At 33.5% G+C, this 19,808-nt stretch overlaps 3 protein-coding genes and 1 long non-coding RNA gene across 10 annotated transcripts in view; 2 read left to right on the forward strand and 2 right to left on the reverse strand.

The window, feature by feature from the left end:
- Nucleotides 1-19,808, reverse strand: part of LOC127701233 (importin-4-like) — a 997,117-nt gene that overhangs the window by 202,895 nt on the left and 774,414 nt on the right. For 2 of the 6 annotated variants that reach the window (XM_052205057.1, XM_052205052.1), the window contains exon 30: nucleotides 1,655-2,924. The exons of the other annotated variants lie outside the window; for them this stretch is intronic. The gene's annotated coding sequence lies outside the window, so the exon portion shown is untranslated. The remainder of the gene's footprint in view (nucleotides 1-1,654; nucleotides 2,925-19,808) is intronic. 6 annotated transcript variants of the gene reach the window in all.
- LOC127701235 (GPI transamidase component PIG-T-like) overlaps nucleotides 1-19,808 on the reverse strand; it is a 242,162-nt gene that overhangs the window by 139,936 nt on the left and 82,418 nt on the right. The gene's annotated exons all lie outside the window — the stretch shown is intronic.
- The window catches only part of LOC127701252 (uncharacterized), a 239,064-nt gene that overhangs the window by 86,684 nt on the left and 132,572 nt on the right, over nucleotides 1-19,808 (forward strand). Inside the window, exon 2 of the long non-coding RNA XR_007981955.1 lies at nucleotides 1,233-2,485. This is a non-coding gene — a long non-coding RNA (uncharacterized LOC127701252). The remainder of the gene's footprint in view (nucleotides 1-1,232; nucleotides 2,486-19,808) is intronic.
- Nucleotides 1-19,808, forward strand: part of LOC127701240 (zinc finger CCCH domain-containing protein 13-like) — a 406,889-nt gene that overhangs the window by 33,919 nt on the left and 353,162 nt on the right. The gene's annotated exons all lie outside the window — the stretch shown is intronic.

The following is a 19,808-nucleotide window of genomic DNA, read 5'->3' on the forward strand; positions in this document are numbered from 1 at the left end:
ACTAACGGCCTGTTTGTCTCATAATTGATAATGTCCATCTTGACACCTCAAACATGTGAACACTATATAATTTTAAACCTAAGTGACTCTCAGTTTTATATTAGAAATGAGTATGAACTTACTTAGTTACCCAGGGGGAATACTCTTAAAAAATTCTTATTCACGATGTAGCAATGAATATTTTAAACCTTTCCGTTATATGTTACCTGTAAAATGGCGCAAAAGTAGTTTTTATTTTTTGGCTCAAATGAAATATAACCTTGTGGCGCAAATGAAAGACTGGATTTTGTAAAAATTAGCGCAAATGCAATGCGCCAATTTCACAGTTATCATACTGGAAAACAAACAACAACAAAAATTAAAAAAGGCAAATAAATTTAAGATCCTATAAAAACACTTAGTGTAATCAAACTTTATATATATAATTAATAGTTCCCAATATTTTTTCTTTCATTTGTCACAAACTAATATCTGAAGGGCTCACGCTACCATGCGATTTGGGCGACAAAGTCCTTTTCCCGTCAGTCACTTTGCTTCGCCCGACCGTCAAAAGCGAAAATCTAGTCGCCCTGTTGTTCACAATACTCGCTTTCAGTCACTTTCGTCATCGGCAATATTCAATTTTTACCAAGTCGATGAAACAGCAATTTTTCATTTAAAAGTAAAGAAATTCAAAGACATAAGCAATTAATTTTCTTCAGAAAAGAGGTTAAAGTATGGATTTTAAAGTTGGTTGCATGTTATTTCATAAAGACAATTTTTTATCACTTCCGGTACTTGTTACTCGAGAGTGTAAATTCAAATCATTCAAACTTTCGGCAAAATAAGTTTGTTTCTTCATTAGAATGTGATGAAATTTGACTGAAGTAAATTTGTTATCCATGTTTTGCATTAAAAACGTCCTATTCCTTTCCAAATAGCGTGTCAAACATCGTTTATTTTTGTAAGTTTTCTTCGTCCGCCATTGAAATATTGTACGAACTACTGATCGAAGTCGGAACCAGACCAGCTATGACCGAAATCTGGATTCTCACGATAATGACTACAGACGCATGAATGGCACAGCTGACAGAAGAATATTGATCCCAAAAGGAATAAAATGCTCCGCTGGGGCGCAGCTTGATAAGACCGCAGAGGTCAAACCCTGAACAGTTGGGGCAAGTATGGACACAACATTCAAGCTTGATACAGCACTGAATTTGGATTGTAATTAAATATTTGACACAGCATAGGTTTCTGACACAGAATGAATGTGGTCTAAGAACTTAAAATTTTTAAATTGGACATTCACCTATTATGGTCCAATATCCTATTACCTATTCAAACCATATCATTATTATTTGCTTTTATATATAAATCAGAAATAACCAATTTAAAATGGAAAATTTTAATGAAAAAAAAGGAAAAAAAATTCTCCCCCAAATTTTTTGAACCCCCTTATGATTCATCACCCCAAAACTCAATCCTAGCCTTCCCTTTGTGGTATGGTACCTTGCATTACAATTTCAGAGAGATCCATACACTTGAACACAAGTTATTGTCTGGAAACTAGAAAAAATGCTTTTTTTTTGGCCCCTTTTTGGCCCCAAATTCCTAAACATTTAGAGCAATTACCCCCAAACTCAAACCCAGCTTTCCCTTTGTGATATGGAACCTTGTAGTACATTTTCATAAAGATCCATACACTTACACACAAGTTATTGTCCTGAAACTAGAAAAATGCTTGTTTTTGGCCCCTAATTCCTAAAATTTTGAGGCAATTACCCCCAAAACCAATCCCAGCCTTCCCTTTGTGGTATGGTACCTTGCAGTACAATTTCAGAGAGATCCATACATTTGAACACAAGTTATTGTCTGGAACCTAGAAAAATGCTTATTTTTTGCCCCTTTTTGGCCCCTTATTCCTAAACTTTTTGGGCAATTACCCCCAAACTCAATTCCAGCTTTCCCTTTGTGATATGGAACCTTGTAGTACAATTTCAGAAAGATCCATACACTTACACACAAGTTATTGTCATGAAACTAGAAAAATGCTTGTTTTTAGCCCCTTTTTGGCCCCTAATCCCTAAAATTTGGAGGCAATTACCCCCAAAATCAATCCCAGCATTCCCTTTGTGATATGGAACCTTGTGATACAATGTCAGAGAGATCCATACACTTACACACAAGTTATTGTCATGAAACTAGAAAAATGCTTGTTTTTTGCCCCTTTCTGGCCCCCAATTCCTAAAATTTGGAGGCAATTACCCCCAAAATCAATCCCAGCATTCCCTTTGTGATATGGAACATTGTGGTACAATGTCAGAGAGATCCATACACTTACACACAAATTATGTCTGGAAGTTACAATAAAATGCTCCGCAGGGCGCAGCTTGATACGACCGCAGAGGTCGAACCCTGAACAGTTGGGGCAAGTATGGACACAACATTCAAGCTTGATACAGCTCTGAATTTGGATTGTGATTAAATATTTGACACAGCATAGGTTTCTGACACAGAATGAATGTGGTCTAAGAACTTAAAAATTTTAAATTGGACATTCACCTATTATGGTCCAATATCCAAAATCTAAATACATGGTTAGATTCAGCATATCAAAAAACCCCAATAATTCAATTTTTGATGAAATCAAACAAAGTTTAATTTTGGACCCTTTTGACCTCAATGTGGACAAAGTTGATAACTGGGCCCAAAAATCAAAAATCTAAATACATGATTAGATTCAGCATATCAAAGAACCCCATATATTCAATTTTTGTTGAAATCAAACAAAGTTTAATTTTGGACCCCGATTTGGACCAACTTGAAAACTGGGCCCATAATCAAAAATCTCTAAATACATGTTTAGATTCAGCATATCAAAGAACCCTAAGAATTCAATTTTTGTTAAAATCAAACTTAGTTTAATTTTGGACCTTTTGGACCTTAATGTAGACCAATTTGAAAACAGAACCAAAAATTAAGAATCTAAATACTCGGTTAGATTTGGCATATCAAAGAACCCCAATAATTCAATTTTTGATGAAATCAAACAAAGTTTAATTTTGGACCCTTTGGACCTCAATGTGGACCAATTTAAAAACAGGGCCCAAAATCCAAAAACTTAATACACGGTTAGATTCAGCATATTAAAGAACCCCAAGAATTCAAGAATAAAACCCCATTGAAAATGGTCAAGAAATAAGCAATTTATACGAAGTATCTTCTTTTGCACAATACTGTGCAATTGAATATTTCTTGCTATTGCGCAACACTGCACAATCGACAATTTCTTGCTATTGCGCAATATTGTGCTATTGGATATTTCTTGCTATTGCGCAATACTATGCAATTGAAGATTTCTTGCTATTGCCCAATACTGTGCAATTGAAGATTTCTTGCTATTGTGCAATACTATGCAATTGAAAATTTCTTGCTATTGCACAATACTTATTATATAATAATTTACACATCCTGTTTGGTGTGTATCTCCTACCATATCATTATTATTTGCTTTTAAATATAAATCAGAAATAACCAACTTAAAATGGAAAATTTTAAAAGAAAAAAAAAATTAAAAAAAGAAAACAAAGGAAAAAAAAAAAAAATCCCCCCCCCCCCCCCAATTTTTTGAACCCCCTTATGATTCATCACCCCAAAACTCAATCCCAGCCTTCCCTTTGTGGTATGGTACCTTGCAGTACAATTTCAGAGAGATCCATACACTTGAACACAAGTTATTGTCTGGAAACTAGAAAAATGTGTTTTTTGGCCCCTTTTTGGCCCCCAATTCCTAAACGTTTCGGGCAATTACCCCCAAACTCAATTCCAGCTTTCCCTTTGTGATATGGAACCTTGTAGTACAATTTCAGAAATATCCAAACACTTACACACAAGTAATTGTCATGAAACTAGAAAAATGCTTGTTTTTTGCCCCTTTTATGGCCCCTAATTCCTAAAATTTTGAGGCAATTACCCCCAAAATCAATCCCAGCATTCCCTGTGTGATATGGAACCTTGTGGTACAATTTCATAAAGATCCATACACTTGAACACAAGTTATTGTCTGGAAACTAGAAAAACGCTTATTTTTGGCCCCTTTTTGGCCCCTTATTCCTAAACGTTTCAGGCAATTACCCCCAAACTCAATTCCAGCTTCCCTTTGTGATATGAAACCTTGTAGTACAATTTCAGAAAGATCCATACACTTACACACAAGTTATTGTCATGAAACTAGAAAAATGCTTGTTTTTTGCCCCTTTTTTGGCCCCTAATTCCTAATATTTTGAGGCAATTACCCCATAAATCAATCCCAGCATTCCCTTTGTGATATGGAACCTTGTGGTGCAATGTCAGAGAGATCCATACACTAACACACAAGTTATGTCTGGAAGTTACAAAAATGCTTATTTTTGGCCGCTTTTTGGCCCCTAATTCCTTAACTGTTGGTACCATAACCCCCAAAATCAATCCCAACCTTCCTTTCGTGGTATTGAACCTCATGGTAAAATTTCATAGAGATCCATTCACTTAAACTAAAGTTAGAGTGCGAAAACCAATGTGTCCTAGGACGGCGCCGGACGACGACGACAACGCCAACGTCATACCAATATATAATAAAATGCTTCGCTGGGGCGCAGCTTGATACGACCGCAGAGGTCGAACCCTGAACAGTTGGGGCAAGTATGGACACAAAATTCAAGCTTGATACAGCTATGACTTTGGATTGTCATTAAATATTTGACACAGCATAGGTTTCTGACACAGGATGAATGTGGTGTAAGAACTGGAAAAAAATTAATTTACCTATTATGGTGGAATATCCATAAACTAAATTGTTTGTTAATTTCAATATATCAAAGAATATGTAGAATTCAATGTTTGATGTAATGTAATAAAGTTGAAATTTGGACCGTTTTTGTTCAATGTGGACCAATTTGGTAACATGTATAAATAATCAAAAATCTAAATACATGGGAGCCCATTTAAATACATCATAAAGGTATTAAAATAGAAAGTGACAACATAGTCATGGCTAAAAATAAACAAAAATCCTTAATCAGCAACATTTAAAGTAATATCTAAAAATAAAATTCCTTTGTAACCAAAGCCCATTTAAATACATCATAACAGATATTAAAATAGAAAATGACATCAGAGTCATGGCTAAACATAGCAAAAAACCCTTAATCAGCATCATTTAACAGTAATATCTAAAAATGGAAATTACATCATAAAGGTATTAAAATAGAAAATGACATCATAGTCATGGCTAAAAATAAACAAAATCCTTAATCAGCATCAGCAACATTTTATAGTAATATCTAAAAATAAAATTCCTTTGTAACCATAAAAGCCCATTTAAATACATCATAACAGATATTAAAATAGAAAATGACATCATAGTCATGGCTAAACATAGCAAAAACCTTAATCAGCATCATTTAACAGTAATATCTAAAAATAAAAATTTCTTTGCAACCATAAAAGTAAAATAGAAAATGACATCATAATCATAGCTAAAAATAAACAAAAATTTTTTTTATTGGCAAATTTTAAATGGAGTTTATTATACTAAAACAATAAATTTGCAACCATAAACATGATAAAACCCCATTTAAACACATCATAAAAGTATTAAATAATTCAACTACATCATAAGGCTATAAAAATAGAAAATGACTTCATAGTCAAGGCTAAAGGTAAACAAAAAACCTTCATCAGCAAAATTTTATATTGGCAAATTTCCAATGAAGTTTATTACACTAAAATTGTTGGCAAATTTCCAATGCATTTATTAACAATAAAGTTATTGGCAAATTTCCAATTTACATAATTTAAAAGCAGTGTAGAGATATTTAAATGAGTTTGAATTACCAACCTTACACTGCTTTTAAATAATGTTCTTTACTCAATTATTTGTCTATTAAAATGGAAACCCTTGTTTTTTAACCTTTTTTCCCCTTATTCCTTAAACATTAGAGCCATAAACCCCCCCCCCCCCCCCCCCCCCCCCCCCCACCAAGCCAATTATTACTTTCCAATGTAACTTAAATTTCCAATATAAATAATTTTAAATTTCAATTCCTCATGATATATAACCGTATCATTATTATTTTCTTTCATATATAAATCTGAAACAACCATCTTTAAATGGAAAATTTTAAAGAAAAAAAAAGGAAAAAAAAAAATCCTACCTCCCACACATTTTTTCAACCCCCTTTTGATTCATCATCCCCCACCTCAATTTGTGGTATGGTACATTGCAATACAATTTCACAGAGATCCATACACTTGAACACAAGTTTTTGTTGCAAACTAAAAAAATCCTTATTTTTGACCAATATTTGGCCCCTTATTCATAAATGTTTGAGCAATTAACCCCAAAACTCAATTCCTACTTTCTCTTCGTGATAAAAAATAACTAACTTAAAATGTAAATTTTAAACAAAAAAAAAAGGAAAAAAAAAAATTACCCCTTTTTTGACCCCCGCCCCCTTATGATTCATCACCCCCACCCCCCTTTCCCCCCAAACCAAGCTCAATAACAGCCTTGCCTTTGTGGTATGGTACCTTGTAATACAATTTTAGAGAGATCCATACACTTGAACACAAGTTATTGTCTAGAAACTAAAAAATGCTTATTTTAAACCCCTTTTTAGGCCCCTTATTACTAAACGTTTTGGGCAATTACCACAACACTCAATTCCAGCTTTCCCTTTGTGAAATGGAACCTTGTAGTAAAATTTCAGAAAGATCCATACACTTACACACAAGTTATTGTCATGAAACTAGAAAAATGCTTGTTTTTTGCCCCCTTTTGGCCCCTTATTCCTAAAATTTTGAGGCAATTAACCCCAAAATCAATCCCAGCATTGACCCTTTGTGATATGGAATCTTGTGGTACAATGTCAAAGAGATCCATATGCTAACACACAAGTTATGTCTGGAAGTTACAAAAATGCTTATTTTCGGCCCCTTTTTGGCCCCTAATTCCTTAACTGTTGGTACCATAACCCCCAAAATCAATCCCCACCTTCCTATTGTGGTATTGAACCTTATGGTAAAATTTCATAGAGATCCATTCACTTAAACTAAAGTTAGAGTGCGAAAACCATTGTGTATTCGGACGACAACGCCGAACGACGACGACGACGACGACAACGACGCCAATGTCATACCAATATACGACCTCAAAATTTTTTTGCGGTCGTATAAAAATGCTTATTTTTGGCCCCTTATTCCATAACTGTGGGTACCATAACCCCCAAAATCAATCCCCATCTTCCTTTTGTGGTATTGAACCATATGGTAAAATTTCATTGAGATCCCTTCACTTAAACTAAAGGTAGAGTGCGAAAACAAATGTTTAACACAAGTTATTGTCATGAAACCATGCCGGACGACGACGACGATGACAACGACGACACCAACGTCATACCAATATAGGACCACAAAAATTTTTTTGCGGTCATATAAAAACACACTATAAAATATCAATTGGAAGGCTTAACTCAATCAAAAAACGTAAATTAACACACAATGAACGAATAAATTTGACCTGTGACACCTGAATGCAAATACACAGTTAATAAAAAATTACAAGGGATTAATAATTAAAGTCAAAAGTAAATGAACAGGTTTAAACAAAGTTAAAGTATGATATTACTGTGAAATTTCAAACAATTTACAGAAAATCATCACTTTTGAAGAAACCTGCGTCATATTATACACAGGTAAATGAAAATAATTTTGTTGTTAAGTATACTTCTTCTCCTGTGTGTATAAAATCTTCCGTTTAGGAATACCAAGAAATTTCTTTACTATCAATAAAACTAATCTAACACTTGGTACATATGGGGTGAATATCAACAATAAAAATATACAATTAGTGCTAAATAAAACTTCCAAGGTCCAAGAACAGCATCTAAGGAAAAATGAAATAATTTTGATGTTCATAGTACGAAGAAGTGAAAATTTGTAGTAATTAAATACCAAATAATCAAAGCTGGTATATAGACAAGATCCATGTTAACATTAAATAACAAAAAAGCATTACAAATAGTATCAACAGGTCAAATTAAAAAGAAAGTACGATTTGAGAGTACTCGCAGTTACTGGCAGCTAGTTAAAAGCCAAAACAATTAATAATAAAAAATCATGCATCAGAGACTAAAATCAACTTAAATACATCCCAGGGATTTAGTATTTTAACGTCATGAACAGTCAAAGAAGACATGACTTGTGCAATGCCAAAAAAAAAAATTGTATCGACAGGCAGTAGGATAGTTAGGAGTGACTTCTTTATAGATAAAAATGAACGTGTGTGTGTCTCTATACATCCCGTTTGAAAAGTAAATACAAATTTAGTTATGTTTTAATTTGCCAATGACAAAATCTTTGTAAAATTTTGCCATGGATACTGTATTTTGGACATAAAGAAGCTTCTGTCCCAATTTCCCGAAATTCCATTATGTTTGACAAAGATTTTGATATAAAACAAAACTTTAACCACAGACTGACCCTAAATGCTGTCACAGCCAGCGTTAACGCTGACGAAGGAATCTAGGATCGCCAAGTCTCCCTTACGAGAAATAAATTTTGCAAGCTTGACAAAAAGAATGATGTCAAAAGATCCAAGTATGCAGTTATTTCACTCATAAATCTTGAAGATCTGCTTGCTTTCGACAAGACGACAATCATTGTTTTTTTTTGTCAAGGGGGGGTACTTTTTTCTAAATTAGTTTTAATATTACAATATTTTTTTCACATTTATTATCATTTTTCTACCTATTAACGTGAATTTTCTGACACAAAAATAAATATACAACAGAAATGTTCATTAAAAGTATGTAATCAAATGCCTAACTATATATATGTGTGAAAATTTACTTTCTGAAGATATAAAAAAATATATAAAGTATCTTTTATTCTGTTTAAGATCATTGAAATTAATTAGATATTCTGCATACTATATTATGTATGCTTCACGATAAGACAAGATAAAATGCTGAACCCCAGATCCCCCTCCTTTCAAAATTGTCAATATCTGATGCATTTGAATTGAGCACAACAATACCTTTATGTAAATTTAATACACGCATGCAATCAGGGCTAGTATTTTGAACATATGTTTTAACGGTAACTGTCAGAACATGATTATAATTATTAAGGGTATATCAATTTTGTCCAACTGTCGCCTGGTGAGATTAAAAGTTTAAGGTAAAACTTTATGATACCATATGGCCTAGGTGTTGATTGACTATTATTTTTATGATCTAAGATATGGTAATGAAATGGCACCCGTAACTTATTGAATATATCTGCTAAGTGAACATCACAGCATGAATCTGTCCATTTTTGCGTGAAGGTGACACGCAAAGTCAGGTGACATATCAAACCGTTTCTTTTGTAATTAAGATTAATTAACATAACAGTCAAAATAGTCTGTTTTAATCTGTCAGTGTAATCAATCACTTTTTATAAATAATCTGATTACAGTAATAACGATGCCGATCTGATAAATCAATAAACTGGTAATGCCCCCAGTTCATCAAATCTCGTATCTAATCAGTTGATAACAAAATCACGATCGATCTTGCACATGCGCATTATTACCCATTTACCAATTATGGTCCAATATTCAAATTCTTAATACACGGTTGGATTAAGCATATCAAATAACCACATTGTTTCATTTTTTGTTAAAATCAAACTAAGTTTCATTTTGGATACTTTGGACCTTTATGGGGTCCAGTTTGAAAAAGGGGCCCAAAATCAAAAATTTAAAACACTGTTAGATTGCACACATTAAAGAACACCAATGATTTAATTTTTGAAGAAATCAAACAAAGTTTAATTTTGGACCCAAATTTGGACCAACTTTGAAAACCAAGCACAAAATCAAAAAATCGAAAACACTGTTGGATTGACCATATCAAATAACACAAACAATTTAATTATTGATGAAATCAAACAATGTTCAATTTTGGACCCCAATTTGGACCATCTTGAATACTGTGCCCAAAATCAAATATCTCAATACAACTTAGATTCAGCATTTCAAAGAACCCCAACCATTCTTTTTTTTTTTAAATCAAACAAAGTTTAATTTTGGACCCTTTGGACCTTAATGTGGGCCGACCATGCCCCAAATCAAAAATCTAAATACACGCTTACATTCAGCATATCAAAGAACCCCAAGAATTCAATTTTTTTTTTTAAATAAAAATAAAATGCTTCGCTGGGCGAAGCTTGATACGACCGCAGAGGTCAAAACCCTGAACAGTTGGGGCAAGTATGGACACAACATTCAAGCTTGATACAGCTCTGAATTTGGATTGCGATTAAATATTTGACACAGCATAGGTTTCTGACACAGAAAGAATGTGGTATAAGAACTTGATTTTTTTTAATTTACCTATTATGGTCCAATGTCCAAAATCAAAATACCTGGTTAGATTCAACATATCAAAGAACCCCATATATTCAATTTTTGTTGAAATCAAACAAAGTTTCATTTTGGACCCCAACTTGGACAAACTTGAAAACTGGACCCATAATCAAAAACCTAAACACATGTTTAGATTCAGCATATCAAAGAACCCCAAGAATTCAATTTTTGTTAAAATCAAACTAAGTTTAATTTTGGACCCTTTGGACCTTAATGTAGACCAATTTAAAAAAGGGGACCCAAAATTAAAAATCTAAAAACAAGGTTAGATTTGGCATATCAAAGAACCCCAATAATTCAATTTTCAATGAAATCAAACAAAGTTTAATTTTGGACCCTTTTGACCTCAATATGAACCAATTTGATAGCGGGCCCACAAATCAAAAATCTAAACACATGGTTAGATTCAGCATATCAAAGAATCCCATACATTCAATTTTTGTTGAAATCAAACAAAAAAAAGTTTAATTTTGGACCCCAATTTGGACCAACTTGAAAACTGGGCCAAAAATCTAAAATCTAAATACATGTTTAGATTCAGCATATCAAAGAACCCCATATATTCAATTTTTGTTAAAATCAAACAAAGTTTAATTTTGGACCCTTTGGACCTTAATGTAGACCAATTTGAAAACTGGACCCAAAATTAAAAATCTAAATACATGGTTAGATTCGTCATAACAAATAAATAAATGTGGTCAAAGATTTTACAAATCTAATGCGCCATACTGTGCAATTAAAGATTACTTCTTGAAATTTTTCAATATTTGAAATTTGAAAAAAAAAAATATATTTGAAGAATAATTCTTTTTAATTTCTGAAATCTGAAATGAGAAAAAATTGACCCCCCATAATTTCTTTTTACCCCCCCCCCCCCCTTTTTTTCCCACAAAAAATGCTTTCCCTCAAGATATGGTCATAATCTCAATTCAAATTTCCAATGGAGTTTGCAACCATAATTATCCATTTAAATTTACCATAGTGCTAACTTAATCTATTTTATAATAGAATTTAAAATATAGTGTCAAATCTTTCATATGGATTTTTTTGTAAAAAAAAAAGATGCAACATTTGCAGATATTTTTACTGGTCTTCCTTTATAAATATGCATTTCTTTAAACATAATTTAAAAGCAGTGTAAGGGAGATAATTTCAATGATGTATTTGATTTATCTCCCTTACACTGCTTTAAATTATGTTTTGTACTAAAGTATTTGTCCATTAACCTGGGCAACCTTGTTTTTACCACTTTTTTGCCCCTAATTCCTACACAGTTTGAGCCATAACCCCCCAAAGGAAATCGTAACCATCCCTTTGTGGTATGGAAACTTGTAGTATAATTTCAGAGAGATCCATACACCATTCCACAGTTATTGTCTGGAAGTTACAAAAATGCTTATTTTTGGCCCCTTTTTGGCCCCTAATTCCTTAACTGTTGGTACCATAACCCCCAAAATCAATCCCCACCTTCCTTTTGTGGTATTGAACCTTATGGTAAAATTTCAAAGAGATCCATTCACTTAAACTAAAGTTAGAGTGCGAAAACCAATGTGTCTTCGGACGACGATGCCGGACGACGACGACGCCAACGTCATACCAATATAAGACCGCAAAATTTTTTGGCGGTCGTATAAAAAGTTGTATTTTGGACCCTATTGACCTTAATGTGGACCAATTTGAAGACAGGCCTCAAAAATTAAAAAAATCTAAATACACAATTAGATTCAGCATATAAAGGAACACCGATTATTTAATTTTTAAAGAAATCAAACAAAGTTTAATTTTGGACCCTTTGGACCTTAATATGAATCATTTCAAAAACAGACCCTAAAATCCAAATATTAAATACTCAATAAGATTCAGCATATTAAAGACTCCCAAGAATTCAAGACTTTTGAATTAAACCCCATTGAAATTGCCCCTTTTCAGCCCCTTATTATTAAACAGTTTGGACCATGACCCCTAAAATCAATCCTAACTTTCCTTTTGAAGTTCAAGTATGGAACCTTGTTGTAAAATTTCATAGAAATCCATACTCTAATACACAAATTAGTGTCCTGAAACATGAAAAATGCTTGTTTTAACCCCTTTTTGGCTTAATTACTAAACAGCTACAACAATAACCCCCAAAATAAATCCGAACCTCACTATTGTGGTATGGAACCTTGTGCTTAAATTTAATACAGATCTATACAGTTATTGTCTGTGAACCAGTCAAATAATTGTTTTTGTTAGGCCCTTTTTGGCCCCTAATTCCTAAACAGCTACTATAATAACCCCTGAAATAAACCCCAACCTTCCTATTGTGGTATGGAACCTTGTGCTAAAATTGAATAGAGATCCATAAATGATACTCAAGTTATTGCCTGCAAACCAGAAAAATAGTTGTTTTCGGCCACTTATTGACCCCTAATTATTAAACGGTATGGACCATGACCCTCCAAAAATCATTTTAACATTTCCTTATGAAGTATGGAACCTTGTGGTAAAATTTCATAGAAATCTATACTCTTATACACCAATTATTGTCCTGAAACATGAAAAAATGCTTGTTTTTGGCCCCTAATTCCCAAACAGCCATGACAATAACCCCCAAAATAAATCCCAACCTTCCTATTGTGGTATGGAACCTTGTGCTAAAATTTAATAGAGATTCTTTCACTTATACTCAAGTTATTGTCTGTGAACCTGACAAAAAAATGTTTTTGTTAGACCCTTTTTGGCCCCTAATTCCTAAACAGCTATGACAATAACCCCCAAAATTAATCCCAACCTTCCTATTGTGGTGTGGAACCTTGTGTTAAAATTTTGACCAAAGAAATATCTCTTATACTCAAGTTATTGTTTTAAAACCAGACAAATAATTCTTTTTGGCCCCTTTTTTGGCCCCTAATTACAAAACCACAAGGACAATAGCCCCAAAAACAATCCCAACCATCCTTTACTGGTATGGAACCTTGTGCTAAAATTTCAAAGAGATCCATGAACTTATACTGAAGTTATTGTCTGTGAACCAAAATGTCTTCGGACGCAGATGCAGACAACATCATATCATAATACTACCTGCGGTCGTATAAAAATATTTGTTAATCATCGTTTTTACCTGTATAAGAATGAGTTTTTGTGGATCGAATCAGTCAATCAAATGGTTTACCCTTGTTTCACTTTCAATGTTGACATTCTTTTCCTTTTAATTACTGAACACGCCTAATTCATGCGTAGCCCAACTTTAGCTAAGGGGTTAAATTGAAGGTCACATGAATACGGATTCAATGAGGTCGAATTATTCACTTGCAAGTGAATAATTCATCAGCGATGTTTCTTAGCTTATTTTGACAAAATTGAACCAAACTGGCTGCTAAAAGCGAATTATTATTTCACTATTTCACATTCATTAATGATTGAACGAAAAAAAAAATCATATTTTATTTTTTTATATCTCGTAGCTAAATGCCCCTTTAATTCAGTCACTGGACCATGTCCTAGGGGGCAGGGCCTCAAAATAGTTGTCAAACTGATATGTTCTGATAGTAATGCAACTTCATACAAAATATCATTGATCTATCACAAGTAGATCCTATCAAACTAACTTAAGCAGAAACCTTAACATTGAAAATAGCTAATTCATTCAGTCACTGGACCATGTCCTAGGGAGCAGGGCCTCAAAATAGTCTTCAAACTGATATGTACTGATAGTAATGCAACTTTATATCAAATATCAATGATCTATCACAAGTAGTTCCTTTCAAACTAACTTAAGCAGAAAACTTAACAATTGTTGATGCCATCGCCCTATGTCTCGCTTTCTGCAGGCAAGACAAAAACCACAGAATTTAAGAATGGTTCATTGAAAATTTCAATATCTTGTCCTACATTGTTTGTCATTAGGAGAATCAATTCTAAGTTGGAATCATGTATTTTCTTTAATATACAATATTCGTTTGGTTTAACATATATGCCGATAGAAAAAACATTAAACTGACACTTAAAAAACTATGTTATGAAATCAAACGCAGAAGTCAGTGTTCTTCCCCAGGCCCTTAAACATCTTAAAAAAAGAGTTTTTTTTATGTTACCCTGTCTCTTTTACAACAATAAAACTCATGTTTATTTACCGCCGCTTTTCTTTCAGTTTCGCATTTAATTTAAGGAGTTTACAATTAATAAATCAGCCACATTTAATTTGGACCCTAAAGAGCCTGGGTTTCAATGATAGTAGTGTTGAATGGGATCTGTTATCTCACCAAAGGGTATGAAGTGTGAACTGTATTTTTAACTGCAAAAAATGTTCTTCGTCATAAATTCATATGTGAATGTGTATACCAGAAATAAGTGATGTTGTTGTCTAGTTAAGAACAAGCATTGGTCAAGCTCTCAAACTAATTAAGGGCACATTTATCCTGATATGGGATGGATGGAAACATACACCAGAAAAAATAATGCCACACTATCATAGTAGGCAGCATCAAAATCACACAAACCAAATATTTTTGTCCTATCAATTACAGATTCTTAAATAAAATGCTTGGCAGAGCGCACCTTGATACAACCGCAGAGGTTAAACCCTGAACAAGTATGAACACAACATTCAAGCTTGATACAGCTCTCAATTTGGATTGTGATTAAATATTTGACAAAGCATAGGTTTCTGAAAAGAATGAATGTGGTCCAAGAACTTAAAGATTTGAAATTGGACATTTACCTATTATGCAGGGTTCGACACTAATGCTAGTCCGCTAGCCCGAGGCTAGTAAAAATTAGGAAGGACTAGAAAAGTTTTCATCACAGTAGACCGACGGGCTAGTCAAAATTTTGTTTAAAACTAGGAGTTTCACAAAATTTTAATTGTCAACAAATCCCAGATTTTTTGCTGACCTTTGCTGTCTTTATTGTACAGTTTATTCACGTATATTTTGATTGTCAGACATTTTTTAACATGAAAGGTACTTTTTGGGGAGGGGAAAGAAACGGAAACAATGATGGTACTTAATACATTGAAAACCATGTGTGTTACAAACGCCGTGATGATTCTAATCAGAAACCTGGATCTCAAAAGTGCTTTCATAATATCAAAATAATAACATGAATATGAAATTTACATACATTACTACCGATACCATCACTGTTCGGGGAAAAAGTACAACTTATTGGGAGGAATATTCATCCATTTTTTTAGTAATTGGGAATTTTCTCTAGGTGAAAAAGCTGTATTTCGAATGTAATTTGAGGCAAACAATATCATTGAATTATTGTCATAAAAACAAAATTATAGGTCTCTGCAAGGATTTGTATACTATACAATTCCTTGGTCTCTGGTAAAACTATACAGATTTTTAGGAATAAAATCTTTTCCTGCAAAAAAAAAATAAACTGAAACAACAAGGGAAAAGAAGGAGTCCATGAAGAATTATGACAAAAAAACAGCACGGGCAAACCTTTCCTCTTTTGTGGTAAAAATACCCCTAACTTATCCATCTTCATTAAAGACACTAGTAATAATGATAAGTAAAATGAGGATGATGATGAAGTAATGATCGAAAGGGGTCTTCAAAATAATTCGAACACATTCTTAATATAGATGATAAACATATGATTTTTTTTTTTTTTTTTTGTATTTTTTATTAGGAAACCAGTGAAATTTCATGTAACAAAACGTGTTCAAAACCCTCTGGAAATGCTCCAGAACACAGGATTCAGCTTCATTGTATCAAAATTTTCTGGGGGGGCATGCCCCCAGACCCTCCTAGATAGGGTCGTGCCGATGGCACGACCGTCCAAGTGAATTGACAAGAGGACTAGTAGAATAATAATTTCACTAGCCCTGCAGGCTAGTACATACATTTAGTTAGTGTCAAACCCTGTTATGGTCCAATATTCAAAATATAAATACATGGATAAATTCAGCATATCAAAGAACCACAAGAATTCAATTTTTGTTAAAATCAAACAAAGTTTAATTTGGGACCCTTTGAACCTTAATGTGGACCAATTTGAAAACGGGGCCCAAAATAAAAAATCTAAATACATGGTTAGATTCAGCATATCAAAGAATCCCAAGAATTCATTTTTTGTTGAAATCAAACAAAGTTTAATTTTGGACCCTTTGGACTTTAATGTGGACCAATTTAAAAATGGGGCCCCAAATTAAAAATCTAAATACACAGTTAGATTCAGCATATTAAAGAACCCCTAGAATTCAAGACTTTGAAGTAAGCCCGATTGATATTGGTCAAGAAATAAGCAATTTATATAAAGTATTAGAAACGTATTGTTTTTGGCCCTTAATTCCTAATTAAGGCCATAAATCCAAAAACCAATCACAACCTTCCTTTTTAGGTATGGAACCTTGTGGTACTATTCCATAGAGTTCGATAGACTTATACTCAAGTTATTATCCAGAAACCAGAAAATCCTTGTTTTTTGGCCCCTAATTACTAAATGGTTTGGGCCATAGCCCCAAAAGTCAATCCCAACATTCCTTTTGAGGTAGGGAACCTTGTGGTATAATTTTATACAGATCCATACACTTATACTCAGGTAATTGTCCTGAAACAAGAAAAATGCTTGTTTTAGGCCCCTTATTCCTAACAGTTAGGACAATAACCACCAAAATCAATCCAAAGCTTCCTTTTGTGGTATAGATTCTTGTGGTACAATTTCATAGAGATCCATACAAATCAAGTTATTGTTCGGAAACCAAATGTCTGCGGATGACGATATCGCCATACCATTATATGGCCGCATATTTTTTTGGGATCGTATATAAAATTCAATCTCAAAACCAGTGTTCATACTCCTTTTTTATTCTATTTTTCAATGACTATTCTAGGACTTTTCAAGGATTTTCAAAGGGTTACGGTATTTGTGATGATATTTTGATAGGATTGCTACCCGTGAATAGTAAATACTTAGCAAGCTGTAAATGGTTGAGCTAGGGAATTACTTCTAAGTTCTTGAGCTCAGTCTGTTACTGCACTGACAAGGTTCAAGTCCGGGAGGAGGTAATGTAATTTCAAATAAGAATCATGCTCTCTGATTACATTGGGTGCCCAACAACAAAAACACTATGTGGTTAGAGAGGATATCTACCCAGAGTATGTGTTGTGAGAGTCATAATGGTATGATGACTCTTGGGGTGGGGGAATTTAGACAGGATTGCTTCCCTTGAATAGTAGATTCTTAGCCAGCCATGAATAGTTGAGCTAGGGAAGTACTTTAGCCAGTCGGTTAGAGCATTCACTTGTAACACAGAGGTTTTGGGTTCAAGTCCCGGAAGAGACTATTTGATTTTCTAATATGAATCATATTCACATATAAATGAATGACACTGCTCAGTTAAGTTTGCTAACAATGTTATAGACCTACTTTTTATCAGAGATTCTTTAATAAAGGATTACCAACACATTTATTTGAATATTCCCTTGGTATCTTCAGCCCTTTTTTTACAGTATAAAAGAATGTATACAAATTTTGAGATTTTTTTTTCTCTGACTGTTAATGACGTCTTTACATTAAATCCATTGGATGTAGGATGTGTACTGATTGAAATTTTAGTCTTAGACACATGACTTTTTTTTAGTTGTTATTGGCTTTGAACTAGCTTTCAGTAACTCTGAGTACTCTAAGATCTGTACTTTGTGTCTTTAGTGTTTTTGTTAAGGTTTTTATTTGATTTGTATCGATCTGATGAATTAAGTCCTTTTCAACTGATTTGTAGTTTGTTCTTATGTTGTACTGTTACACCACTGTCCCAGGGTAAGGGGAGGGTTTGGCCCTAGCAAACATGTTTAACCCCGCCACATTCTGTATGTGCCTGTCCCAAGTCAGGAGCATGTTATTCAGTGGTTGCCGTAAATCAATCCAAGCAAATTCAAGTAATGGTAAAACTCGAAAAATTTACTTAAATTAATGTCCGATAAATCTGGAAAGACAAACCAGAAAAATAATAAAATGCTTCGCTGAGCGCAGCCTGATACGACCGCAGAGGTCATACCCTGATCAGTTGGGGCAAATTTTGACACAATATTCCAGCTTGATACTGTCTGAATTTGGATTGTGATCAAATTTTTGACACAATATAGGTTTCTGACACAAAATAAATGTGGTCAAAGATCTAACAAATCTATTGCGCAATACTGTGCAATTTAAGGTTTCTTCTTTCTTCTTGAAACTTTTCAAAAATTTGAAATTTGTAAAAATTTTGAAAACAAAATATGAAGCCCTTAAAAAAATTGGAACCCCCACCATTTTTTAATCCCTCCTTGGAGCAATTACCTCCAAACTCAATCCCAGCCTTTCCTTTGTAGTATGGAACCTTGTAATACCTTTTTAGAGAGATCCATTCACTTAAACACAAGTTATTGTCTGGAAACTAGAAAAATGCTTGTTTTTGGCCCTTTTTTGGCCCCTAATTCCTGCATGTATGGGACAATTACTGTAAATTCAGAAATTATTGCGAGGTTTTTATTAATGCGAATAATGCCACTCGGTGAGTATCGCAATAATAAGAACTCGCATTTTGATAAATAAAACGTTGATCTAAACGTAGATTGTTTTGAAATTGCATTAATTAAACTCGCATTCTTGCCCATTTTTGAAAAATCGCAATAATAAATGCCCGCAATAATTTCTGAATTTACAGTACCCCCAAACTCAATCCCAGACCTTCCTTTGTGATATGGAACCTTGTGGTACAATGTCAGAGAGATCCATACACTAACACTTAAGTTATTGTCTTGAAACTACAAAAATGCTTGTTTTTGGCCCCTTTTTGGCCCTTAATTCCTAAACTGTTGGCACCATAACCCCCAAAATATATCCCAACCTTCTACTTGTGGTATTAAACATTGTGGTACAATTTCAGAGCAATCAAAATACTTATACGCAAGTTATTATCCTGAAACTAGAACAAGAGGCTGTCAGAGAGACAGCAAACCGGATTTTCCTGCAAAGGTCGAACCCTGAACAGTTGAGAAAGTATGGACACTACATTTAAACTTAAAACAGCTTTGAATTTGGATTGTGATTGAATATTTGACACATCATAGGTTTGTGACACAAAATGAATGTAGTCAAAGAACTGATATATTTGAAATTGGACATTTAAATACCTATTATGGTCCAATATCCAAAATCTAAGTACATATTAGAATCAGCATATCAAAGAACCCCAAGAATTCAATATTTGATGAAATCAGACAAAAGTTTAATATAGGACCCTTTGGACCTCAATGTGGACCAATTTGATAAAGGAGCCCACAATCCAAAATCTTGGATAATACATGGTTAGATTCAGCATTTCAAAGAACCCCATAAATACATTTTTTGTTGAATCAAACAAAGTTTAATTTTGGACCCTGATTTGGACCAACTTGAA

The sequence above is a fragment of the Mytilus californianus genome, unplaced genomic scaffold, assembly GCF_021869535.1.
Source record: "Mytilus californianus isolate M0D057914Y unplaced genomic scaffold, xbMytCali1.0.p SCAF_5, whole genome shotgun sequence".
Taxonomy (NCBI): Eukaryota; Metazoa; Mollusca; class Bivalvia; order Mytilida; family Mytilidae; genus Mytilus; species Mytilus californianus.